Raw genomic sequence first — 27343 nt, forward strand, 5'->3', positions numbered from 1 at the left:
CTTTCAAGTGAAGCAGCATTTCACTTGCATTTCCCCCAACTTAGTCTACTGCATTCGTTGCTCCCAATGTGGTCTCCTCTACATTGGAGAGACCAAACGTAAACTGGGCGACCGCTTTGCAGAACACCTGCGGTCTGTCCGCAAGAATGACCCAAACCTCCCTGTCGCTTGCCATTTTAACACTCCACCCTGCTCTCTTGCCCACATGTCTGTCCTTGGCTTGCTGCATTGTTCCAGTGAAGCCCAACGCAAACTGGAGGAACAACACCTCATCTTCCGACTAGGGACTTTACAGCCTTCCGGACTGAATATTGAATTCAACAACTTTAGGTCGTGAGTCCCCTCCCCCATCCCCACCCCCTTTCTGTTTCCCCCTTCTTTTTTTTCCCAATAAATTATAAAGATTTTCCTTTTCCCACCTATTTCCATTATATAAAAAAAAAAACCCACTAGAGCTATACCTTGAGTGCCCTACCATCCATTCTTAATTAGCACATTCGTTTAGATAATATCACCAACTTTAACTTTAACACCTATGTGTTCTATTGTACTATTGTTGTTGACATCTTTTGATGATCTGCTTCTATCACTGCTTGTTTGTCGCTACAACCACACCAACCCCCTCCACCTCTCTGTCTCTCTATCTCTCCGCCCCCCACACACACACCTTAAACCAGCTTATATTTCAGCTCTTTCCTGGACTCGAACTCAAGTTCTGTCGAAGGGTCATGAGGACTCGAAACGTCAACTCTTTTCTTCTCCGCCGATGCTGCCAGACCTGCTGAGTTTTTCCAGGTAATTCTGTTTTTGTTTTGGATTTCCAGCATCCGCAGTTTTTTTGTTTTTATATTATTATAGAGATAAGTAGTGCATGGCAGCAGAGTCAAAAGCAGAAGAGAGAGCACTCACAGCTGCGTTGAGGGAGGGATGATGTGGTGCAGGATCCTCAGGTGGAAGTTCGCCACCGACCTCACTGTTGCCGCAGGCAGGGTTCCCACCCTCACCAGTCAGTGCGATGACATGCTCCTCAAAGTGAGTGAGGGGCCCAATGTGGGCTATTCCACCCCCAGGTCTGGGACCTCTCCCTGCTGATGTGAGCAGGCTTCTGTATGAAAACCAATGGAGAGATTGTGAGCAGGACACATGGCACTGCATGGAATGTTTGTGTGGTGAGCAGAGCTATGGACAGGATGAGGACGCGAGCTCCAGAGGATATGAGCCTGATGGAGGTGTGAGGGTGTGTGTGAGAGTTAGTGGTGGTGTCCCTTGAGGTGTGAGATCCCTGTGGATGTGTGATGGGTTTGTGAGTGTGTGAGCTGAGAGTGATGAGAAGAGTGAGTTAACCTGGCAGAATGGATGAGATCATTCATCATGTAGCACCACTGGGTGGTTGTCCTCTTTTGCAGGGCATTGGTGCTGACCACCGCCTCCTAAGCCTGGTTGGTCACACCGCTACTGATCCTGCAGCCAGAGAGGGAGTAGAGGACATCGAGGCGGGCCTCCACGGCATCCAAAAGGCACTCCAGCGATGTGTTGCGAAACCTGGAGGCTGCAGTCTTTTTGCCTTTCATGAACATCTTCCTTGCAGCAGTTGTGGGCTGGAAGCGTTTAGATGTGTGCATGCAGCTGGACTGTAAATATGGTGCCGGGGTGATGAAGTGGCTAGATGATGGCAGGCAGGCAAATCGGTACCCGACTGTCATGGAAACGGCATGTTTTCTGGGAATGCATAAAAAAGTGTGGCGGGTTTAGGACGATACAGCGTGAAAACCTGCCATTGTGGCCGGCAGGTAAAACATTTTACCCACCCTCTACTGCACTTAATGCAAATCTGGGATGATTCCGCCCTTTGTCTAGGCTAAGACAAAATACATGGACATTTGGGCAAGGTACTAGGGTTGCCAACCCTCCTGAATGTCCAGGAGTCTACCGGATTTGCTACCAATCTCCCGCGGCTATTAAAAGTAATCATACAGAAGCTCTGACTTGCCATCTTTCATTGAAAACAATGGTCTGATTGCGTTTGCAGGCTGATGACATAAAGCGTAAACCTGCGCATACGCGTACTGCACTCATAAACGTCACTGCGCTGCCTGTTTTCCCACCAGCATTGAGCCTTGACCTCGAGGAGAGAAGGAGGCAAAACTAGGAGCAAGTGATGTTGCAAGGGCCACTGAACTTACAAATGCCTGGAAAATTCATACCATGCCACCTAAGCCAGCCTAGGAAGCTTTTTACATGCTGAGATTCCCAAGACTCGAGGAATGTATCATTAAGGCATTGGAACCTCACCAGCTTGAGTCGCGAACCACTACTGGACTAGAAAAGTTACATTAAAGCCCCAAAAGCCTAAACACTTTTTTTTTGAGCTGAGGTAATTTGGTAAAAGGACAACTGCTGCTTACATTATAGCTAGAAAAAAGCATGCCTAATGGTATTGTTAAATGTCTGATTTCTCTATTGGGTATCCTGGTTTTAACAATGTGAGAAAATACCCAAAAAATTAAAGTGGACTAACTGATGAGGAAAGTTTGCAGCATTTGTCATTAGTTTCAGTTGGTTTTTGACTCTGTATGTGGGGTGTGGGAGCTCCTCAGTCTCTGCCCCCTACAGTCTCCATAGAGCAGAGTTGGGTGCTGAGCTGTGGATGATTGTGGAGTATCGGTGCTGATTCCAAGACATTTCCCCTTCCTCCTGCTCACTGCCCACGGCTCACAACGTATCAGCCTTTTAGATCTAGGGTTCTGAGTTAATGCAGGTGATCCCAGGATGGAACTGGGATAGAAGTTGATCCTATTGGGATTTTTTTTTTGGAGGGGCTGGGGAAAGAGAGTCTCATTTTTATGGGGGGGAGTAAACCACTTCTACCAGCACTGCTGATTTACATCGATGCCCCGCAGATAAATAGCATCATGAGGCATCTTCAATAGTTTCAATGAGTGTCGGTCCCCAGGAAACCGATGTAAACCTGCAATGCTGGTACAATGAGTTTCTCCCTTTTTATCTTTTGGGCAGAAGTTGGTACTAATGGGATTTTATTTTGGAGGGAGGAAAATATCAATCTTCATGGGATTTTAATCCAGGCAGGAATTGGAAGCATTTACTTGTTTTTCAAGTTTCCACTTTGGGAACAGGATGAACCTCAGGGCAGTTCATTGAAATCTTGCTTTAGTGCTTGTGATTGGACAATGTTGAATTCTCAAGTCTGCTCTGCAGAAAAGGATATATTTCCCACTTTGTACAAACAGGGATGTTCACAACAGGAAACCTTTGCCAGTGATTTGTAATATAAGACACTGTGGAGGTTTGTAAGGGCTGTTTTTTTTTACCTGGGTTCAAATCGTCATAATGTACTAGCAATAGATAGGTTGAAAGTTATAGAGATGGATTAAGAGCTAGCTAATTTTTTAAAGAATGAAATTATTGTTCAAATTAGTGAGAATGTATACAGGAAGTTTTAGCTGGTATGAAGTGGGCTTTTGCAATGGGTTCCATAGAGGCTTCGGTATGTTTTCCTCTCTCATGATCCCTTAGAACCCATACATGCCACACCGCTGGCTTTCCGTGATGTCACTGCACCGACATCTCTGGGAATATGTCCAGCCAGACTTGGCAACACTACAAGGTACCAGCAGTAGCTGCCACAAAGATTTGTAACCTAGCATGAGTCACTGCTTTTTGGAGCAGTGGGGACAAAAGAGAAAAGAAACCAATTTAATTGTGCAGTGTGATTTTTCAGGTCTGCTGAGTAATTATTCCTGATTATTTAATGTATTTCTAAACACCGAGGGCAGCCAGGAGGAAATGGTCTCATATGGTGCAGGAAGCTAAAGATAGATTTTCTCCTTAGTCTCACAAGCAGAAACCACAAAGGAGACAAACAGCACTATATCCATTGAGAACCTCTAGAGCAAACTGCTACCTTCACTATAATTGTTCTTTAATTAAATAGGGTGGGTGGGGGGGTTTTGAAATCAAAAAATGGGAACATTGTGCTATTGTCACACCACATCTCATGTGACAGTATCAGCACAGTGGGACTGATCTGATAAAAATAATTTTGGTTACATGTTCAGTGCTCTATTAATATTGCCTCATCTTCAAAACAACATACTATAAAAGTTATATAGTGCATAGAACAGGGACATAAATACTTGGGAGAAAGATTTCCTGTTGTTACTTGTGGTGAAATTGTAAATGTGTTCTCCATACATTCATTTACAATTTCACATAAATAGCAAACACAGGATATTGTTCATTATAGCTTGGTCACAGGCTATACATTGAACTGCCTCCATAAAAAAATGGGTGTGATGGGTTTTCTATCAGCTTTGAGGCCCAAGATGTCTGAAATTATTTACGAGAGAGCAACTTTACAACTGAGATAAGAGATCACACTTTTGGAAATAGGAGCAATATAGTGATTGTTTATCTTGCTAGTTTTGGCAGCTGGAAGTACAGCCACAGGTCTGTAGGATTGGAATGTCTTTGCACTAGAACAGCAAGATGAGCAGAAGGTCTGTTGAGTGTTAGGGTAGTGAGATAACTTCAGATCCAGACAGACATTCCTAGACCTTGCAATGTTTCTGCATTCTCTGGTTTAACATGATCATCGGAAAGGGGTGTTTGCAGGTGTACCTTAAGCCACAGTCCCATGTTGCTTTTTCCACACCTAACACAGTCTATTCTTGCGCTTACTGTCATGCTTGCCAGTGCTCAGTGCTTCCATCATAGTATCTATATCCCCCCAAGTGGATGAAACTATGCCTTGGCATGTTAAGTCCCAGAATTGTGACAGGGCGCCTGATGAGGTGCTTCTTGCGGGTTTCATGAAGGGTCTAGCACCTGCTTACTGGGCATGAGGGGAAGCAATCAAAGGGAAAATGCAAAGTTTGTTTATTGTCTTCTCATGGGTTTGCATCATCATTGTCTGCTTCATCTGTAGCATTAATCAGGACTGGGAAGGAGGAAAGAAAGAAGACAATGAATGCTCAGTGTCGACTTTCCAACCCACTTAATTGTCTCCTGTCACCTCTCTCAAGTTCTGTTACTGCAGTTGTATTATCCTTTCCTTAAGCATAGTCACTTTCTGCACTGCAGCAGTTTGCTCTCCAGCAATGGCCTTCCTTCTGTCAAAAAATGTCTCCTACTAAAATTTTATTGGTCTCTCATGCATTAAGACCTTGTAGTTATTTGTGTGGAGTATCTGTGACCTGTGACGAGAGAGTCAATGCTAAATCAGCATGAGACTGTACCTTACTTATATGATGTTACTTAAAGGAGCACCAACACTGAGGCCCTGATATTGACTGGGATCAGTTCCATGAGTGGAGTTGGGGAAGTTTTGTTTTTCTAGCAGGTTCCCTGGCCAGGTGCCAGCCTGATTGACAGCCTTGGCTCCATGTTGAAAGGGGAATGGTATGAAGTTGTCTTTATTATTTCTTGATATGTGAGTGTCACTGGCAAAGGTAACCTTATTTCCCATTCCTAATTGCCTTTGAGAAGGCGATAGTGAGTTGCTGACTTGAACCGCTGTAGTTCATGTGGTGTAGGTACACCCACAATACTATTTGGAAGGGAGCTCTGGATTTTGACCCAGCGACAGTGAATGAAATACAATATAGTTCAAATCACGATGGTATGTGATTTGGAGGGGAACTTGCAGGAGATGGAATCATTGCGTCTGCTGCCCTTGTTCTTCTAGATGCTGTCAAAAGAGCTTGGCAAGTTACTGCAGTGCATCTTGCAGATGTTTGGTGGAGGCATGGGACTGTGCCTGCAGATAACTTCCCAGTCATCCCTTTCTGATGAACACCATGCTAAACTAAAGACTCTAGAAACATTGGAAGATCTAGCAATGTTTAGCTGGGTCAATGTTATCTCACTACGCTGGCACCCAACACTATCTGCTCATCCTCCTGTTCTAAATAGCAAATGTAAAAGTATTTTCATCCTACAGCATGAGGAGGTACTCCACTGCATCTTGTAGAAGTGGGTGGGTTAGAGCCAAATTTGATTTTGAAAATTTTATCGTCCCATGTGACCCCAGCCCACCATTTTTTGCCATTAAAATTACTCCCTGATTGGCAGGAAGTGCAAATAATTTTATATCTACCTTCCCCCTCCTGGTGAGTTTATTAAACTTTGTTCCAGTGTTGCATACATAGCCTTGGCACATTGTTGCTGCTTTTGATGGCCTCAGCTACCTCTTGATATGCCCTGTATGTCATTGCCTTCATGACCTTCCTCCTATGGCAGGGAAACATCTCCTGTGGTTGCTGCAAAGCAGGCTGCCCTGTGCAATAAGCCCAACTTAAACACCAGCCTTGGTTTGCACAATTATGTTTTTTCACTCCTGACGAAAAATCTTCCTATTTGTCATTGTCTCTTTGATCTGTTGGTACAATTTATTCAAGGCTTTGAATATGCTTTGATATTTGGCTGTCAGTTATAGGCTTCCATATTCACCCAGGTTGGATTGCACTGTTTCAACCAAAGCCTCTCCCAAAATCCTAGGCCTGTGGCATGCACCCCAATATTTCATGCCCAACAGGTGGACTCAGTACCTATCCATATAATACCATCGGTTAGTGAAGTATCCCTTTCCTTACACTATAGTTTTAGTGCTATGCATATAAGCAGTAGGATTGGAAATATTTTAAGATAGACATCCTATTGGCAAGTGCTTTAAAATCATTTTAGCAGAAAATGGTCATTTATTCCGTGCAATTTCATTTAATTATAAAATATTATTTTCTTGAAGGTTTTCACCTACAAAGATCCCTAAGGTAAAATATGAATTGGCAGTCTGCCCAGTTCCTGCACGAACAGACTCACCACCACCTGTGCTAGTAAGTAAACCATATTTAGTAGTACCTTTTAGTTGAGTTGCTGATTGGCCTTTGCTATGGATATTGTTAAATTATGTAAATTTAACCCATAGTTTTACTTTAGTACTTTTGTGAATGTTCTGCTTATGAAAGTGAGAAAAATTAGCACTTTCCGTTTTGGATATCCTTGCCCCAGCTTCTCCACAGAATAAAGCGCTCCATCCTCACAAAATGACCCTTAGTCCTAATCTCAGAATTGTACTCCATAGTGTATTACTGTGACACTTTTCCATTTTTCAGTCTTGTGACTACCGTAGTAGGGAGGCAACTGAACTCTGGACTTCCTTTATTCTTTCATGGGATGTGGGCATCACTGGCAAAGCCAAAATTTGTTGCCCATCCCTAATTTCCCTTGAACTCACTGTCTTGTTAGGCCATTTCAGAGGGCAATTAAGAGTCAACCACATTGCTGGGGTCTGGAATCACATGTCAGCCAGACCAGGTAAGGATGGCAGATTCCCTTCCCTAAAGGACATTAGTGAACCAGATGGGTTTTTTATGACAGTTGACGATAGTTTCATGGTAATTGCGACTAGCTTTCAATTCCAGGTTTATTAATTGAATTAAATTCCACCAGCTGCCATGGTAGAATTTGAACCTGTGATCCAGAGAATTAGCCTGTGCCTCTGGATTACTCATCCAGTGGCATTACCACTATGCCACCTTCTCCCCTGTTGTGCATATTAGGAATTAATTGAGACTGTTCAACATAATTTCACATAGGACCCTTACAGCTGTCAGACAACAGACCCATTTTCATCCTGTCAGCCTGGAGTGAGGGAGGGTGGGATTTTTAACATGCATGGGAGGGTAGGTGGCGGTGCATGTGGGGGCTAGGTGGTGGTTAATGATGGAAAAAAATGCCTGCTTGTTAGAAGCCCAATATGATGCCAGTGACTTCCAGACTTAACAGGTGTGCATTTTAAGGTGTGCAGGAAACCCCCGTAGGACAGGCAGATCAGCAATTATCATATATAAAGTAATTGTTTGAAGATTTAACCTTTGCTGATTCCATAATTCAAGTGTTTTCATATCTGATTCCATAATTCATGTGTTTTAACTTTTAGTTTTAGGAATATAACTTTTAGGGTGGAGATTAAAGTGTTAAGTGGAAAACCCGATTAACAACCTAGTAAACCACCTTAAAGTAAATGCAAATCAAACCAACCTGTGTTAATTACATTTAAAAGGTAACATGTTTATCTTGCATGGTCAGTGTTATGAACACTGTACAATTTTTAAGTTGAATATATATATATATATATAAATATATATATATTTTATATATATGTGTATATATATATATGTATGTATATTTGTGTGTTAAGAAAGATCAAATGGTTTCAAGTTGTTTGGTGCCTGGGAGCCTGATAGACTCCTGATTTAAAAGTCAGGTCTTTTGGTCTTTTCTTGTATATATACATTTTAATGAGATTTTACAACCCCTGAAGTTAAAGAGATGGGTTAAAAGTTTAGTAATTGTGGGGAGAAAAACACAAAGTAGAAAAAGTTTATTATTGCTAAGTGACTGTGGTCCAGGGACACAATCACACAAAAAAGACAGGAGTTGAGAGGGAGAGAGTTCAGTGTGTGTCAGATAGAGAGGACAGGAATTTTTAAGCTCCCGGAGAAGTAAAACTACAAGACTGTAGGGGCAATAATTAACTGAATAATCAGTTATAGGACTCAGTAAAGTGACCAGTTTAACAGAGGTGCTACTGGAAGACTAAGTTTAGGGAACTCATTTGTTTGATCTGTAGTTGAAGAAGCAGTGTGTTTAGAGTGCAGTTTTTGGGTGTCTCAGGGAGAGATACAAGTTGGGTGAAAAGCATCGAGGAATATCCAGGAGTTTACTGGATGAAAACCATTTGCAACTGTGGCAGTCCCAAACAAGATGTCTTTGTGTCAATCTCGTGGTCATTCTTCCCTGGTTTATGTGTCTGTAAAGATATCGCTGGAGTAAAGGAATAGTGTGAACTTGAGTCATCTTCTTGTGCTTGTGTTGAGATATTTCCAACCTTTCTGTCTGGTGTAATATAGTTCATTTTTCTTCCCTAATAAATATTTTAATCTTTGTGTTCAAGGTTCATCAGCAGACTCCTGTGCACTTGTTCAGTAACTTTCCTCCACGGTTACTAAAAAAAGTTTAGGATTTATCAAGCCAGGTTTCATTCTGGGATCGGACTTGTCCAGTATTAACATCAGCTGGGATCATAACAATAGTGAAAGAACTTAAACAATCTCTAAGGTTGTAGTGGAGCTAGAAGGTCTACCCCTTGTCTTTAAGTTGTTTATGTAGTCCCCGGATACGTTAAGGGATCTTCAGACTTAACCAAGACAGGTTCTTAGTACACCCATTTTAATCCATGTGTCTCCCTCTCTCATCCTGCAGGAGGAGTACATCAGGATCATGGAGCCTGGTGACCTAGTTGTATGCCTCATGCCTTACAGGGAGTGAGGACGACGGAAAAGAGAGTGACCAAGGTTCCTGAATATGCACAGGGAGGAGTAGCACCCTCTGGAAGAAGGGGTGGCTGGGGCTCCCGCACACGCCACCAAATAGCCACAGTGAGCCATTGGTGGTCGGCAGCTAGCTAGACCCGGGGTCTATAGATGCTTTCTTTCATTCCTGCAGATGACCGAGAACCAGTGTCGCCAAAGACAATGCATGTCCAGGGAACTGGTTGGTCACATCTGCCAACTACTTCAGGATTTGGCACCATGGGACATGGAGGGCATCCACTGCCAACGGCCATGAAAATGACCACAGCACTCAATTTCTAGGCCAGTGGCTCTTTTTAGGGCTCACTCCAGGTCATCTCTGTGGGATATTACAAGCTTCCACCCACAAATGCTACCAATGAGGTCACAGGGGGAGGCGGTAGAATAGTGGTATTGGCACTGGACTGGAATTCCAGAGACCCGGGGTAATGCTTTGAGAACCTGGGTTTGAATCCCACCATGGCAGATGGTGAAATTTGAGTTCAATAAAAATCTGGAATTAAAAGTCTGATGACGACGACCATGAAACCATTGCCAATTGTTGTAAAAATTCATCTGGTTCACTAAAGTCATTTAGGGAAGCAAATCTGCTGTCCTTACTTGGTCCAACAATGTGGTTGACTCTTAAAATTAGGGATGGGCAATAAATACTGACCTAGCCAGTGACACCCACATCCAATGTATGAATTGTAAAAAAAAATGCCATCTTTGCAAGGGCACACAACTTTGTGCATTTTGCCCGGTTCCAGGACAGCCAGGATGCAAGAGTGATTGGATTTGCTCACATCTCGGGTTTCCCACAGGTGCAGGGTGCCATCGATTGCACACATGTGGCATTCAGATCTTCTTTGCAACACGCAACTATGTCAACTGCAAAGGATTCCATTTGTTGAATGTGCAGCTGGTGTGCGACCACCAGGTCTGCGCATGGTTTCCAGGCAGTGTCCACAAGCCCTGCAGAGGACGTGGCTGATGACACCTGTGCCGTGGCCTCAGACTGCAGCAGAGCGAAGGTATAATGAGGCTCATGCTGCAACCTGGTGGAGCAGATCATTACAATGCTGAAAATGAGGTTCCGGTGACATGTAAGGGTGTCACACAGCGTTGTCGCCTGCTGTGCCCTTTACAACCTGGTGCTGCATTGGCTACCACAGCTGGCTGAGGAGGAATTGGAGGTCTCCAATGAAGAGGACGCTGAGGGGGATGAGGGTGAGGAGGTCCTCAAAGGCAATGATGATGGGGATGAGGCCCTTGCAATGGCCAGACAGGGCAGGTGCACTCGGGAGGCCCACATAGCTGTTAGATTTGTGGAGAATAATGACTACATGCAGTGAGGAGGCACCATAGATCCTCACATTGCATCTGTGAATGTTTGACTTTAGTCTAGCTTATGGCAGTGTGCATACCCTCTGTGAGATTGCTCCTGTCATGGAGATGCAGTGGAGGCCCTAATAGTCACTCAATTGCAGGAGGATGATGACGACATGCAGTGAGGACACTCAATAGATCTTCACAAAGCCTCTGAGAATGCCTCACTCCTGTCGGTCCGAGGACAGCTCACTTGCGCTCTGTGGTTAGGGTCATATCATAGAGATGCAGCTATAAAGCTTTAAAAGGATATGATCCTTTATCTGCCTTCAGCACCTGAGCCCTTCAGGAACATAGCATCATTGGTCACAGATGCTGAAGAGATGGGGGCCAGCCTCACCTTAAAAGTGCTGAGATCACACAGAGAGAATAATGGTACTCTGTGATGCCTGCCCGCAACATTCTGGCAGCAATGACAAGCACAGTCAAGGTACAGGCATCTCTAATATGTTCAGGGAGTGTGAAGCTGGACCATCACTTTGATCTGAAGGCGGCAAAGCACAGGGAAGAGGCCCTGGACTGAGACACCTGCTTTTATCTTGTGCAGAAAGGTTTCACATCTGAGTGACAAGAACACTGCTCATCAGAACAAGGAGCCATAGGCAAGGAGACATTCTTGGGAGTTTATTGACAATAGTGAACATTATGTACAAGTGATTAACACCTGTGCCCAGGCTATGCAACTGCACCTTCTTAACATTCCTAACACTGCCACTATATCTTGGTGCTCCCTGGCATCCACAGCGGAGCTGGAGGCAACCTGCTAACTGGTACGCCTTATCTGTGTTGATCTTGGCTGGCGCCCTTTGGAAGCCCAGCCTGCTTTCAGGATCCTGCTGTGTGGCAGTGGCATCCTCCTCGGCCTGTGGAGCTGGAGCTACTAAGGTCGCAGAAGAGAGGATTCGGATGGGCCGGACACTCCGGAGTCACCTGGATGGATGGCCCCGGGTGGAGGGGGGAACGTGCTGACCCTCCTCCCTGTGGGTGCCCAAGGGCCCCAGTTGATTCCTTGAGGAGAAGGAATAGCTGGAGGGAGATTGAGTTGCCCCACACCCCTCATGCGTACATACTATTGGAGGTCAACAATGGCATCAGTGATAGATTTGAGCTGCGCAGCAGTGCGGGAGTGACTTCCTGGACTAAGGTCTCCATGGCGGCTGCCATCCTACCTGTGTTGACCTCAGTGCATCAGCATGATGGTGCTGCCACCTCAGTCTGAAGGCAGACAGACTTCTCCCTCGTGCCTTGCAATCTGAGGAGTGCGTGGTTGGGTGAGTGCTGTGATAGGACTTCAAGGAGGGTACCTCCAGATTCCTCTTCAGAGGTTTCTTCGGGGCTTGATTGGAGGCCATGGTCATGGCCTCTGTCGGCTGTTTCCCAGATGTGCCTGCGGAAGCAAGGAGAAATAATTAGTGCCTGGCAGTGGCCTGTGAAACAGGACACATTAGTCTCAGCATGGTTTTCTGATAGATGTTGCACTGCTGGATCCTCACTTGGTAGAGCTCTGCTGACCTCACCGTCAGTACAGGAATGGTCCAGATCAACGCCGGCCAGCTGGATAGCCTTGTTTTCAAAGTCCGTGAGGACCTTGATTTCAGGATTTCCTCCACTGGTCTGCGATCTCTACTTCTTGTTGTGTGCCAGCTTGTCCTGCATGGGAAGAGATGAAGAGAGTGTAAGCAGGACACCTGCCAGGCCAGATGATAAGTATGCCTGGCATGTGTGGGTGGTGAGTGGTCCCAAAAACGGGGTGAGGACAATGAACGCATGTGTGTGATAGAGTGCACAGCCATGTCCTTTGAACTGGCAGTGAATAAGGGCCCTGTGGATGTGTGATGGGTTTCTCTTTTTCATTCACGAGATATGGACTTTGCTGGCTGGGTCAGCAATTATTGCCTATCCTTAGTTGCCCTTGAGAAGGTGGTGGTGAGCTGCCTTCTTGAACTGCTGCAGTCCATGTGGTGTAGGTACACCCACAGTGCTGTTAGGAAGAGAGTTCCAGGATTTTGACCCAGCGAGAGTGAAGGAACAGCAATATATTTCCAAGCCAGGATAGTGAGTGACTTGGAGGGGATCTTCCAAGTGGCGCTGTTGCCATATTCTTATTCACTCACATAGCCTTATTCATATTCTTATTCACTCACTAAATCCCCTTGAAGCCTCCTTGCATCCTCTCCCACCTGGTTTGGTGTCATCAGCAAACTTGGAAATATTACATTTGGTCCCCACATCCGCTTGCACACACGTGCATAGCTGGAGCTCAAGCATTGGTCCTTGTGGTACCCCATTAGTCACAGCCTGCCAACCTGAGAATGACCCATGTGATCTTTGGGTAGGTCCCAGGAAAAGTGAATAAACTTTCAAGATTTTGTAAGAGAAGGGAACTTGGTGTGGACCGGGGGAGAGGGGAGAAGTAAAAGTAAGACTGAATTCATAGCATACATAATTATAACTGTATGTCTGGATTTTATGTGCCCCCACCGGGTGTGTTTTTGGCGGGGAGGGTTCATGTAAAATAGGGTGGGTGCCAAACCTACCGCCTTTCCATCCATCCCTGAGCTCACTCCCATAGTCCCCACATACTTAAATAAATATTCACGGGTCCATTGAGCTTGTTTACAAGCCAGTTGACCATGATAATACACTGCCCATGCCATAATATGGTTGGCGTGGGCAATTGAGTGGGAGTGGGCAGACTTTTTTAAAAACACTTTTTAAAAGGGCAGGAAGTGGAGGGTACTATCTTTGAGATGTGCCCTATGTGCATCAGGGGACAGCCCCCCTAGAATAGTACCCCCACTTTCTTCCTACCTGTCTGCTCTGTAAAACCCACCACCCCCCTCCCTAAACTGCCCAAACCCTCCCTGCCCAAAGCCCTGGACTTACCTTGCTTCTGGATCCATGGATCTTCTTCTTGGGCCTGCTTTCAGTCCTGACAGTGGCCTCCAATATGGTCTTGTCAGGATTGGCTGACAGCTTCAGAGGGCAGGACTTCCCTAGTGAGGGCCTGAAGTCCCATGGTAGCCTATTTAGCCTTCCCACAGTGCATTATAGATTCGGGATATGGAGTGAGTCAGTTCCACGTCCACCTTGTTTCCAGGGTGGGGGAGAACAGGCAAGCCGTGGCGCCCCCTCACAATATGCTGCCTGGAGTGCTAAATAAGTACTGCTTGCTTTGTTAAATTTTTTGTATATATCGTAAAGTTTGATTTTGTTTGAAAACGTGAAATCTTGCGATGTGGTTCTGTCAGTTAATTACTAGGTGTTTTGATTTCTCTTTAAATGTAAATGGTCTTTACGGGGATTGTAACACCTTACATTTTGCTTTAATTGATAATGCACAGGTTTCCAGAACTGTCTGAAACTCACCAGGTTCAACAAGGAGAGAGAGAGAATGGAGATTGACATGGTTGTGAAATTGACAGGCTAGAAAGTCTTTAAATACTGAACCACAACAACTGCTTCCTAATCTAGGAACTTGTTCTGAGAGTAGGTTTTCACTGATTTGGAGTTGATTTCCAACACTTTGGAGGTCATTTCTGTTACCTTGGTTTTTAAAAATTGATCTGCCCTTCCCAGCTGTCAGCTTTCTCAGCACCATGGGTGCAGCTGATGTGGCTCTACTTTAAAACTCTGATGAGGAACACAAGGAGCATCACTAGCAGTGGCTGCCTTTTCCTCAGCTGCATACTGTTCCATGGGACAGAGGGAATGAACACAGAACTCCATTTTGAAGCAGGTGGTACCCCTAACTCAAGGTATAAAGGAGAATGATCTGGGTTCTGGTCATGACTGAGCAACAGTGCTTCAGGAGGCCCAGCCTTTCTTAACAGGTTGTTGCTGACATGTGCAGCCTCCTGGAATAAGATCTTTTTCAAAGATATATATATAGATATATCGATCAATATGTCAAAAAACCAAAGAGGGAACAGGCTATGCTGGATCTAGAATTGTGCATTGAGAAAGGGTTAATTAATAAGGGGAGACAGTGATGTACTGTTTATATCACTCCATTAGTAATCCAGAGAGCCAGACAAATGCCCTTGCATAGGCTGAAATCCCAACATGTCAGCTGGTGAAATTGAAAGCTAGTCTCAGAAATGGTGACAATGAAACTACCATTGATTCTCTAAAAACTCATCTTGTTCACTGTCGTCTTTTAGGCAAGAAAATTTGCCGTCCTGTCCTTGTCCTGTTCCTTGTTCAGTACCACCATTACACAGGAGTTAGAAGTGGTTTTAATCCTTCTAAATATTCTGCTGAGCGAGCCGGAACCATCTGAAGTCTCTGATTTAAATTGGAGTTTTGGATGGTTCCAGGTGCAGGGTAATTGCCCATTGGAAGTTTAAACTACTGGGACATTTCCTGTTAAAATCTGTTCATGTGTCCTGATTCCACATACCTTTTGCACCACAATACTGATTTCACTTTACTTCACCCTTCAGGATAAAATCATCCAAAAATAGAGGCAGATATTTTTACACGCTTATAATAATCACTGCACTGAATGTGCACTGATGTTAAACAATCTACACATTGGGGACTTCGACAAATCTGATGTCTGTTAACTGTGATCGCTAATAGTTTCCCAGAACCTAAGCTTTAAGGTGTCAGTTCAATGCCTTTGCTGATGCTATTGGTGCTGTTTCAGCATCATTCCATGTCACTTGAACATCAGTGATGTCAGTGAAACGTTTATGGCCGCTTTGAAGGCAAATAAATGTTCGCAATTGATGTGGTTTGAGCGCTGTGCAATTTCATTTCGGGTCAGTGATTTCACTTGATCACTTTGGATGTCAAATGATGACTGAAAGATTGCTTCGGGATGCAGATCATCGCAAATGATTACTATTGAATACTGTTGCGTGCAGAATGATGTCAAAATTTTTGGTTAGGAGTGGAAGTTAACTGCATGGGTGAGAAAGCATCTGGTAATAAAGAACAATGTTAATATAATACCCCCCACAACTATGCCAGCACAATGCTAATTAAAATAATGGAGATACTAAATCAATAATAATCTTGGCTGGCCAAATGTATAAGTAAAAGGGATCTAATGTTTTGCACTTGTGGCAAAGCCTCAGGAATTTTCATCTTCTTAACATGCCTGGGGCAGGAAAGCTGATATTGTGCCCAAGTGAGTACAAGTTAAAATCAGGAAAGATGATTAATAAGTTATTTTCTTCACTTGATGCATAAATGTGCCACAGACCCGGGAGGCCCCAAATTTAATATAATGTGGGCTAAGTTAACTGCAGTATGGGTACCACAAATTATTTCAAACTAGTGTGGTTATAGGAAGGAGTAATTGGTCAAAGTTCCTACTCTCTATTGTTTCTTGCTGGAGAGTGAATATATATATATATATATATATATACACACACATATATATATATATATATATATATATACACATATAACTAAATGGCCACCAGTGCCTCTGCATCAGTACCACAATATGATTCTTATTTTGTGTTGGGATTTCATCCTCTTTTTCACGTCACAGCATATATCTCTAAAGAATTTAGAAGACACAACTGGAACATTTTAGGACACAGTATCATGTAATTGTGCACACAGCCACAAAATGCTTCACAAAATGATGCTAACAGCAAATGCATATAATTAAAGTTGCACTACATCACCCCTCTACCTGTTTTGGAGAACAGACCCTAAATTCAAACAAAGCTTTAAACACAACAAGCTAACAGCATCATGTGAATAGAATGCTATATGATTTACCTCGGTGCATTTAATTGGTTAGTGCATTTGAAAACAACAACAACTTGCATTTATATAGTACGTATTATGTAAACAAAGTCCCAAAATGCTTCCTGGAGGCAGAGGAAAAATTGATGCTGAGCAAAAGGAGAGTATCATGGAGATATCTGGGAGAAACACCTTATTAGAGATATGCAGTGAACCTGGTCCACAATATTTCATCTACAGCTGTTTTTGTTAAAAGTTTTAACTGCTAGTTTTTGGTAAGTACTACTAATATTTACATCATATATTTTAATAAACTGGACATTGAGACTGTGCAGCCTACACTTTTTCAAACTTGCAAATATTTATCACTAATTAAAATAACATTCTATAAAGCTTCAAAAGCAAATATAATTCTGAGTTTAACACAATTTTAATAATTAACAAAATAAGGTTGAGTTGATGTACAATACACAAAGCATGCTTATTAGAAAACACATTGAAGACCAATGAGCTTGACTAAATTGGAAGCATTCAGTGAGTTTTGTCAGTTGTGTTACGACTGCGATGGGAGGAGTGCGCAGTTTATCTAGTTCCACTACTCCACAGGCCGTACCATTAGTGTAAATGTTGAATGCAATCAATAATATCAATCAGTGTAAATGTTCAATGCACTCACCAAAATGGCCAATTATTTACCTTCGTTACTGTTAGACCTAGAATAAAAGAGACTTTAACTAAGCCTCTTTCAATAAACTCAATGATTGATTTATTGTAAAACAAAACTTTTTTTAAGACAAGTTGCAAGAACTGATTAACACACAATTTGTAATCTGGAAGTGTCTCACACACACACACACACATACAAACAAAGGACAAACAAATAGTGGTCTCTGCAGAGATGGTCAGTTGAAGAAAAAAGCTGTACAAAAAGGATAAAGTTCGCAGGGTTCTGACACCGTCAATCTGATTCTACCTTGTGCAAGGACAGGTCGCCAGTCCCAGTAGATGTCTGGAGGTTCTCACAAATGGAGCTTCAGCGTGGAGGAAAATAAAGCGGGATCAATCTTTCTCATCTCAGACTCTCATGTTTCTAAATACAGTCAAGATCCCCTGAGATGAGTATTCCTTGCTGGAAACTGATACCCACATTGTATTTCAAACAAGTCAAGGAAATCGTGAGCTGGGCAGCTTTTCCCTTTCTCAGTTCATTCCCAACTGAGTTCAAAACAACAAATTCAAAACATAAAGCTCCTCCGGCAGGTAATTTCCAGTATCACCTTTGCCTTTTAAACAGTTTTTTCCCCCATCAATTAAAGTGACTGCAGTTGAAATAAACAAATAGCTCTCCACTACAACTACCATGCTGGTCAGGTGATTTCTTGGAAAAGGCATGCTTGTTCACATTCCAAGGATAAACTCATGACTTTTTTTAAAAAAAAATCCCAAGTGTCCAAATAATGCAATGTCCTTCCAAATTTTAAAATAAAGTACAATTCTTGAAGATATGGTTCTAACAGTTGTTATCAAGTTTGGTAACTCCTGAAAGGAGGTGAAGGGTGAGAAACGGGTAAAAAAGATATAGGCTGTAAAACAAAAAAAATGCATATAATTAAACCACATCACCCTTCTACTTGTTTTGGAGAACAGAAAGCCCTAAACTCAAAGCTTTAAACACAACAAGGCAACTTTTATAGTCAATTTGACAATCGTCTGTCAGATTGTCAACTTTTGAATAATGCTAAATTTGAAGATCTTAAGCAGTGTAATTTATATATCTCAATTGTCTTGTGTTAATTAGGATGTTCAGATGTTAATTAGCACCATGGAGAAAAGCATGACTTCCAAACTGAAACCAGCTGAGTTGGTGGTACTACAGAAAGCACACCTTATTTTCACCCTTGCAACACCATGCAGGTTGAGAGGTATGGTGCAAATTTTTCTATGCCATACCATTTTCAGTTGCCAAAGTGGTTAAACACTCATTGCCCATGTTGTATATCATCCAGTGGATAGGATAATTTATCCTCTAGATTTATCCCAAGGCCAAGTGAGATCACAAACTCACATTCATGCCAAAGGTCTACAGATGCAGTGAAAATTTAATGACCATTGTTTCTTTTAATTTATTTGTAGGCAACAGAATCCAGGGATTTGAATTTCATTTACAAGCAAGTTATCGAAATGATCACAAATGCTTTCGCTATGCTGGACGTCGAGTTTCAGAAACTGGACATGTATGCTATGTCACACTTTAAATATAATTGGAATCAGTGCAAACATTGAAGTAATAGATTGAAATGAAATATAGTTCCTCATTTTCTTTCCTATAATTGAAATATTCACTATGCATGCACAGAGGTGTAAGGAGAAAATGAATACCAAGCCAAAGAAGCACATATTGGGATGAGTGATCAAAAGCTTGGTTGAAGAGGTGGGTTTTAATGAGGGTCTTAAAAGAGAAAAGAAAGGTGGAGAAACTGAGAGATTTATCATTCTGTTCCTGGTGAATATTGCATCATGATATAAAAATGTGATTCTGAGCTTTACATTGTGAAGGTGACAGCATATCTTCACAGATTTATGAATATCAGCATCATAGGATTTTGTGTCTTGGCAGCCAATTTATTTTTCAGGCTGCCTGTAATGTTTCTGGTGTAGCACAGACCCCTGAATTTTGTCACATTGTTAATGGGGAAAAAAACACAAAAAATAGACAAATGTGCACAGGAGCATAGTCATATACTCAAATGTACACATATGTTGAAATAAAGCATGCACACAAAATGATAAATGCATGCAAACGCATGTGGTCTAGGGTAATTATAATTTTCTGGATGGGGTTGGTCATTTTTATGAAGTCTTTATGTGCACATTTTTCTGTGAGTACGCAGAGCACCTTTCAGCCAACTGTTCATACCATAAGTTTAAATGTAATTGAGGTATTAGGATACTATGAAAAAGCTTAGCATATGCCAATAGAACATAAATTGTCACATGCATAATGATACACTTGATATTAAGTATTACAGTAACATAGCATTTGCTTGGTGGTTTTAACTGTAAAACAAAATAATTTGCAGTGTCCAAGAGGGATATGACTTTTGTGAGTTGTCCGGTAGATTTAAGGCATTGTACATGAAGGTATGTTTGTGGAGGACATAGGGAAGATATAGAGAGGACTGTTAATTCAGTGACCACATTTGTAAGTACAGAAAGGTTTGTAGTGAAGCTTGCTGAAAGGCGGTCAGTATCAGGTTCTGCCCTTCAGCCTTTTAATGTTCCTCCTTGTGGTCCTTTTGGTATGCCTGGGGTTCTTGCCTCTTGGGGCCTCCATAATGATACTTCTTTGCTGGGTGAAATTATGCAGAATACAGTATATAATGACCCAGAAATTTTCAGCAAGCTACTTTGCAGACCTGATACTCTTTTGAGTAAACCTGTTTCCATCTGTTTCAGATGAAGTTACATTGTTTCATAGTTTGCCATTGTGAGATTTGAACTCTTGATCTTGGGGTTACAAACCCAGTACCATAACCACTTGGCTATTTAGGCCAAGCTTTTGCAGACCTGATGGTGCTGTAGCATAGCAACCTCAGTGATTAACTGAGTGGATACCACCACGTCATTGTACCCTTGAGCTGGAATATCTACAGCTGTCATGAGTTATGGCTCTAGAGGAAGCTGTGATTGCCCAGGAGAGTGCTGAAGCTTGCCTTTACGGGAATGGTATTGGTAGTTGATGGATTGCATTAAATTAACATATTGTGACAGTTGTATTAACTTGGCAAAGTTTGGTGCTGCTGTTTGCCAGTGAGCTTAACATTGGAATCCTGTCTTGTTCATGCAGTTAGGGGCACTATGTCAGGGAACATGTAGGCCACTAGGACATGCTTGATAAACACTGAACCTTCCAAATTAATGTTATTGCTTGAAATAACAGTTTATAACATTTCAGGCTATTGATTGTTCATGGGGAAGGAAATGAAATTGCTTGTTTGAACAAAAATTGGTCTTGTATGACACAAATTAATTACTGATTGACTTATATTGCTAATATCCCCAGTGAAATTATGAATTAACCTCATACCATTAAAAGCTAAGGACCGTTGGGTTCTTGAATGACATTGGCCATGCCTGTGACATGATTCTGATGTATTGCCCCTTGTAAATGATCACTTGTGCAGGTTAAGATAAATGGAGGTATGTGTATCTGTACCCCTAGATTCTAACATGGCATTCATTCATTCATTTGTGCTCTGCCCTGAGGCAGATCCTTGGCTCATTATCTACTGATGCTTCATCGTGACCTGTTTGCTTGGCAGTTCTTTTTTGCCAGTGGTGATTTGCTATTGCCTTCCATTCTCAGGGGCAGAGCAAGAAGCAGGGCCCAAAAACACCTCAACCGGAACAAGAATCAAATCTGTGCTGTTAGCTTTGTTCTGAAGCACATGCTAACCATCTAGCCAACTGAGGAAACTGGTCTTCTAATGTGGTAGTACAGCGATATAAAGCAACTAGAGAAACCCTACAAAAATGACCCTGCTATCTGTAAATTATGCTGCATGTAAAACAAAATACCTGACATGTAAGTAACTTTGTGCCTTTTTTGATCAGTGAGAAAGGAGAACTTACTCAAGCTAAAATTGCCTTCCAGCAAGAAAAAGAGGCTTACAATAAACAGTACAGAAATCAGCAACAGGTGAGATATGCCAGCAATAAACATGAGAAAATGGAGCCGGTTTTCATTTTTATGGTACTTGCAGAAAAGGCATCTGTTATGAGCCCTGCCTGGCTCTCATAGAAGTCATTGGAAGAAAAATCAGGAGTGGGGGTAGGGAGTGCATAAGGATGACACATCTGCTGCAACTACCAGTTGACCGCCCTGCTAAAGGTGAAAATTAATCCCAATGTTATTAACAGGATATTATCACAATACTGACCAATGGTAAAACAAGATTCCCACATTGTTTTAATTTCCAAATTTTTACGTAAACAGCTAATCCTCAGTCGCTTTCTCTTGGGAATAATTGCTTGAACACAGCTTTTAAGAAAACCAAAGCAAAGTTTGTTTGCCAGCAGAAAGCCATACTTTGCACAGAGTCCAGGCACCTTTTAAACCAGTTATAACTGCATTAATTTGAAGTGGTTTTAACCTGGCTTCAGTGTATTTGGATGCAATGTCACTCAAATTAAATAAAGCCAAGTGCTGAGAAGAGCTCCATTTTCTCTGATGACATGACGCTGAAGAGCCAACAATATAGTCCTGTGTCACTCTAAGCAAGTATCGCTCTCAAACAAATACCTCCAGTATAAATACATCCTTAAAACAATTTAAAAAGCTGTTGCTTTATGCATTTTTATTTTGCGCATTGAAAAGTAAGATGTGCCTTTTGCAATGCCAATACAAACCCAAATTCTGTGTAACATGCCACAGAACATTATGCTTTTGATTAGGTATGCCTGTACAACATCTCAACAACATAACAGAAAAATTTAAAAGATAAAAATTTCTATCTGTTCCAGGTGCCCTCCTACCCACTCAAACACATGCCACTAAAGTTTTGGGAGATTCTAGTTCTGGTTTAGGATGATAATTTAGTTACTTTTTTACTTTAGAATTATAAATAGTGAAATTGCAGCAAGGTATCACTGCCACACTGCCTTTGAGTTTGCAGTATCACTGGAATAGTTCCAGAATAGATCACTCTACTTTCTTACCACTCTGCCACATTAAATTCCTGCTCATCTCCATGGCAGTATGCCACAAAAATCTTAGCTGTCACAGACGCAGTTGAATGCACTGCACTCAACTTTAGTGTTAACCCATGATTCATTTATGGTGCTAATGCTGTTTGGTGGCAGCATGCTGATAAGGAATTTTATTCAACATTTGAAAGGGTGATATTATTCATAAAAGAAATAGAGATATTAAGCAATGCTGTGTTCAGCCATCATATTGGGCTTTGCAATTGGCAAGAGCTGAGAATGATGCCAAACTCAATTAGATAAATAAAAAAAACTTTAAGATTACAGGGTTTAGTTTAAGATACAAAAACTACAAAATTTTTGCCTCTCACCATATTCAAAAGTCAACTTTCAATAAGTTCTAACCCTTAGGAACATGTAAAACCCTGACGCTGTTATGTAGAAATTTCCACTGACTAAGTTGTAGCACTATTTCCTCTGTGTCCAAAGGTTGTGAGATCAAGCCCCACTCCAGAGACATTAGCACCAGGCCTGAACGTCCTCAGAGTGGCCATCCGAGTCAGATTACCACTCCGCTCCTACTTTCCTATCTGAAAATTTTTTCGATCTTATCTTGCCCTTCCAACTCAGGCAGGGCAAGATCTGGGCAATGCAGCATGTCACCAGGGCCTAGCATCAAAGGCAGCTCAGTCAGATGTATAAGGGACACACCCCCTTTTTTACAGCACTAGTTGTTGTGAATCAGGTAAATTAAAGGACCAGCCAAGTTTAAAGGTCCTTGACAGGGCAGGGGAGGGGGTAATTTTGGTGGGGGGAATCAGGTCAGGCCTGGGAGTGGGGTTGGTTGGGCCTCCGGGGGGGGGCAGGGTTCAGTTTGGGCTTTGAGGATTGGGGATGGGTTTTGGTCGGGCCTCATGGGGGTTGGGTCGGCCTGAGCCTCAGAGAGATGGTGAAAGCCTGGAGTCGGGCATTTTGGGGCATAGTCTCGATGGCGGGGGGCAGGGAAAAGTCTCAATAGGGTGGGGGAAGAGTCCCAAAGGGTGGAGGGAATCCTGTAGGTTGGGGGGAATTCTGTGGAAAGGGGAATTCTGTGGGGGGGAATCCTGTGGGGAGGGGCAATACCATGGTGGGGAGGGAGTCCCCGTGTGGAGCATAGTCGGTGGGTGGAGGGAGTTGTGTGGGGGTTCAGGGGTGTGGTAGGAGTCCCATAGGGAGATCGGTGTGCATCTGTACAATAGTTGTCCAGAAGTTGGAAGTGGTTTTAATTCTTCTAACTTTTTCAGAGTAACTATTGATGTAACACAGTCAGAACCATCCAAAGTTTGTGATTTACGTTTTCAGATGGCTCCCAGTGCAGGGCAGTTGCCCAGGGGAAGTTTGCACTTCCCAGGCAATTGCTGTGCAAACCTTACCTGGGAACTTCTGAGGCAGGGTTGCCCAGTGCAACTTTTGGGGTAGCCCCCAGATACGACGCCCTGGAGCTCGGAAGTTATGGCTGACGTAAACTGACACTCCAGTGCAGTACCAAAGGAATGCTGCATTGTCAGATGTACTGTCTTTTGGATGATACATTGAACTGAAGTCCCGCCTGCACTATTAGATAAATGTTAAATTTCCCAGGTTCTTTTTGAAGAAGCTCATCCAGCCAATATTTATCTCTCAACCAATATCACTAAAACTGACTGGCCATGAAATTGGGCTCTGTAACACCCATTTTTTTGAGCACTAGGAAAGAGTGCCTTTTCACCTCTAAAATGGCGCCCCTGGCACATGTACATACTTTTGGCGCTAACTGCAACAGTTGTCATTTTGGTGAGGGCATTAACATGTGCGCAATGAGTAACTGCCAGAAGTATGCAGAACATGTAGATCATCACATCAATCAGCATATAATGCTGATCTGATACCAGTGTTGCAATTTTGGAGCTTAATGCTCCAGCTAAAGCCCTCTCTTAACTTCACACAGCTGAATACAGATTCCACAGCAGGAAGGACCCTTCCAGCAATGCTATATAAAGGGATCAAGTTACTTCTATGTCAGTTGCTCATTGCTCAGCCAAGTATTCATAATGAAACTACTTGAGAACTGTTCCAGTAGAACCAGAAGGCCAGACATCTGCATCCTCCACCTGTGCTCATGATGAATGTTCAGCTGAGCGCCAAGACACCAAATGCATTAGCCCAGCAAGGGTTTTGTTTTGACAACTGGCTGGAGTGTTTACTTTGCTTGATTGGCATATTTACTTGATTATAATAAGTTATTTTTCTGTGATCTCTTTTGTCAATGTCTGAATGTTTATTTGGACAAGATTAAGAAGTGTGAAGTGGGTAAAGGTTTTGTTACTGATAATATAATTGCCCTGTCTGATTGACACTTTTATAGGTTTGTAGGAACAATATTCTTTTTTCAAAGAAGATTTCTGAATGTGTGTTTTTTTCTCAGCATTTCAATATATGCTATTGTTATATGGATCATTGGTTCTGTACATGGTGCATCCTGGGTAAATGGACATGGAAGCCATGTAGGCCATCGAGGTTGTATAAAGGGGGCATTGAGGTGGCATGGAAGGGACATGGGGTCATGAGTAAGACCTTTTGAACTTAAATTTCAAAAGGTTTCCAAATCCAGATTATGCTTCACGACTCCTCTGAGGGGACGTGAACCACAAGTAATGGAGAAACTGGCCTGATTCCACAAAAATTATGAGGATTTATGAGATGCCTATTACTGTAGTGGGGCTAGCCATGTCAGAAGTGCAGGGCAAAAATAAAAATACCTGGAAAAATTCAGCAGGTCTAGCAGCATCTGCGGAGAGGGACACAGTTAACGTTTCGAGTCCGAATGACCCTTTAACAGAACTAAGTAAAAATAGAAGAGAGGTGAAATATAAGCTATATTTCACCTCTCTTCTATTTTTACTTAGTTCTGTTGAAGGGTCATTCGGATTCGAAACGTTAACTGTGTCCCTCTCCGCAGACGCTGCCAGACCTGCTGAGTTTTTCCAGGTATTTTTGTTTTTGTTTTGGATTTCCAGCATCCGCAGTTTTTTGCTTTTATCAGAAATGCAGGGTGCTGGCTTGATACACACACCCTTGTCTCATGCCAGTGAAAATAGCCAGTGCCAGGAATGAGGGCAGGAGTTCCCGAATCTGGCCCCAGCTTTCATTTTTAAAGACTTTGGGTCAGTCCAACCCAATGAAAATCCAGGCCATTATGTCAGACGTCTCTCCTTCACCAAGGATGTCCTCACTCAAATCTGCCACCTGCTGCTATAACTGTAGCCTCAGAGCAGGGTAAGCATGGCATTGCCAGTGAGTGAATGTGATGGCAATCATGAACCATGAACTTTTATGCTCTTTCCATGCTGGAGCAGGTGATATTTGCAAAATCTTTCAATTTGCTGCACACTGTTGCATAAAGAAGGTCGGTGATGCTCTGTATGTCAAAACAGCTGAATACATTTCAGTCTCTCTTGTCAGAGGGAAGTAAGTGGAGTGAGCACATGGCTTAGCAAAGTTTGCCATCTTGCCCATGCTGTAGGGTGCCTTTGACTGCATGGATGTTGTTTTGTACGCACCTCTTAAAAAATTCTTTCATAAAATTCTTTCATGCAATGTGAGCATCGCTGGCAAGGCCATTTTTTTTATTACCCATCCCTAATTATTTTAAAATTAATTCATGGGATGTTGGCGTCACTAGCTGGGTCAGCATTTACTGTCCATCCCTAATTGCCCTTGAGAACTGAGTGGCCTGCTAGGCCATTTCAGTATAAACCACATTGCTATGGGTCTGGAGTCACCTGTAGGCCAGACCATGTAAGGGTGACAGATTTCCTTCTCTAAAGGACATTAGTGAACCAGATGGGTTTTTGTAACAATTGGCAATGGTTTCAGGGTCATCATTAGACTGTTAATTCCAGATTTTGAATTGACTTCAAATTTCCCCATCTGTTGGGGTGGGATTTGAACCCAGGTGTCCAGATCATTAGCCTATGTATCTGGAGTACTAGTCCAGTGACAATACCATTACGCCGACGCCTCCCCTAAATGTGCACATTTCTTTTTAAAAATTCTTTCATGTGATGTGAGCATCAGTGGCAAGGCCATTTTTTTATTACCCATCCCTAATTGCCCTTGAGAAGGTGGTGGTGAGCTGCCTTCTTGAACTGCTATAGTCCGTGTGGTGTGGGTACACCCACAGTGCTGTTAGGAGGAAATTCCAGGTTTTTGACCCAGCGACAGTGAAGGCATGGTGATATAGTTCCAAGTCAGGTGGTGTGTGGCTTGGGGGAGAACTTGCAGGAGGTGATGTTACAATGCATCTGCAGCTCTTGTCCTTCAAAATGGTTGAGGTTGCGGGTTAGGAAGATGCTGTTGAAGGAGGCTTGGAAAGTTGCTGCAATGAATCTTGTGCATCATAGAATGTTTATGGTACAGAAAGAGGCCACATGGCTCATTGTGCCTGTGCCAGGCAAAAAATGAGCCATCCAGCCTAATATCACTTTCCAGCATTTGGTCCACAGCGCTGCAGGTTTCGGCACTTGAGGTGCATATCCAGACACCTTTTAAATGAGTTGAGGGTTTCTGCCTCTACTACTTTCTCAGGCAGTGAGTTTCTGACCCCTACTACCCTCTAGGTGAAAAATGTTTTCCTCATCTCCCCTTTAATCTTTCTACCAATCACTTTAAATCTATGCCCCCTAGCCACTGAACTCCCTGCTAAGGTAAATAGGCCCTTCCCGTCCACTCTATCCAGGCCCTTCACAATTTTGTGCATCTCAATCAAATCTGCCCTGGGTCTCCTCTGTTCCAAGGAGAATAACCCCAGGCTATCCAATCTTCCCTCCTAGCTGTTTTTTTCCAGTCCTGGCAACATCCTCATAAATCTCTTCTGCATCCTGTTGAGTGCAATTAAATCTCTCTGTTGTGAGGTAACCAGAATTACACACAGTGCTTAAGTTGTGGCCTAACGAATTATTCATACAGTTCCAGTGTCATCTCTCTGCTCTTATATTCTATACCTTGGCTAATAATGGAAAGGACTCCATATGCCTTCTTAATATGCCACCTTATCAACCTATCCTGCTACCTTCAGGAATCTGTGGACATTTACTCCAAGGTCCCTCACTTCCTCTTACACCTCTCAGTATTCTCTTATTAATTGTGCT

Source organism: Carcharodon carcharias, chromosome 4 (genome assembly GCF_017639515.1).
Source record: "Carcharodon carcharias isolate sCarCar2 chromosome 4, sCarCar2.pri, whole genome shotgun sequence".
Lineage (NCBI taxonomy): Eukaryota > Metazoa > Chordata > Chondrichthyes > Lamniformes > Lamnidae > Carcharodon > Carcharodon carcharias.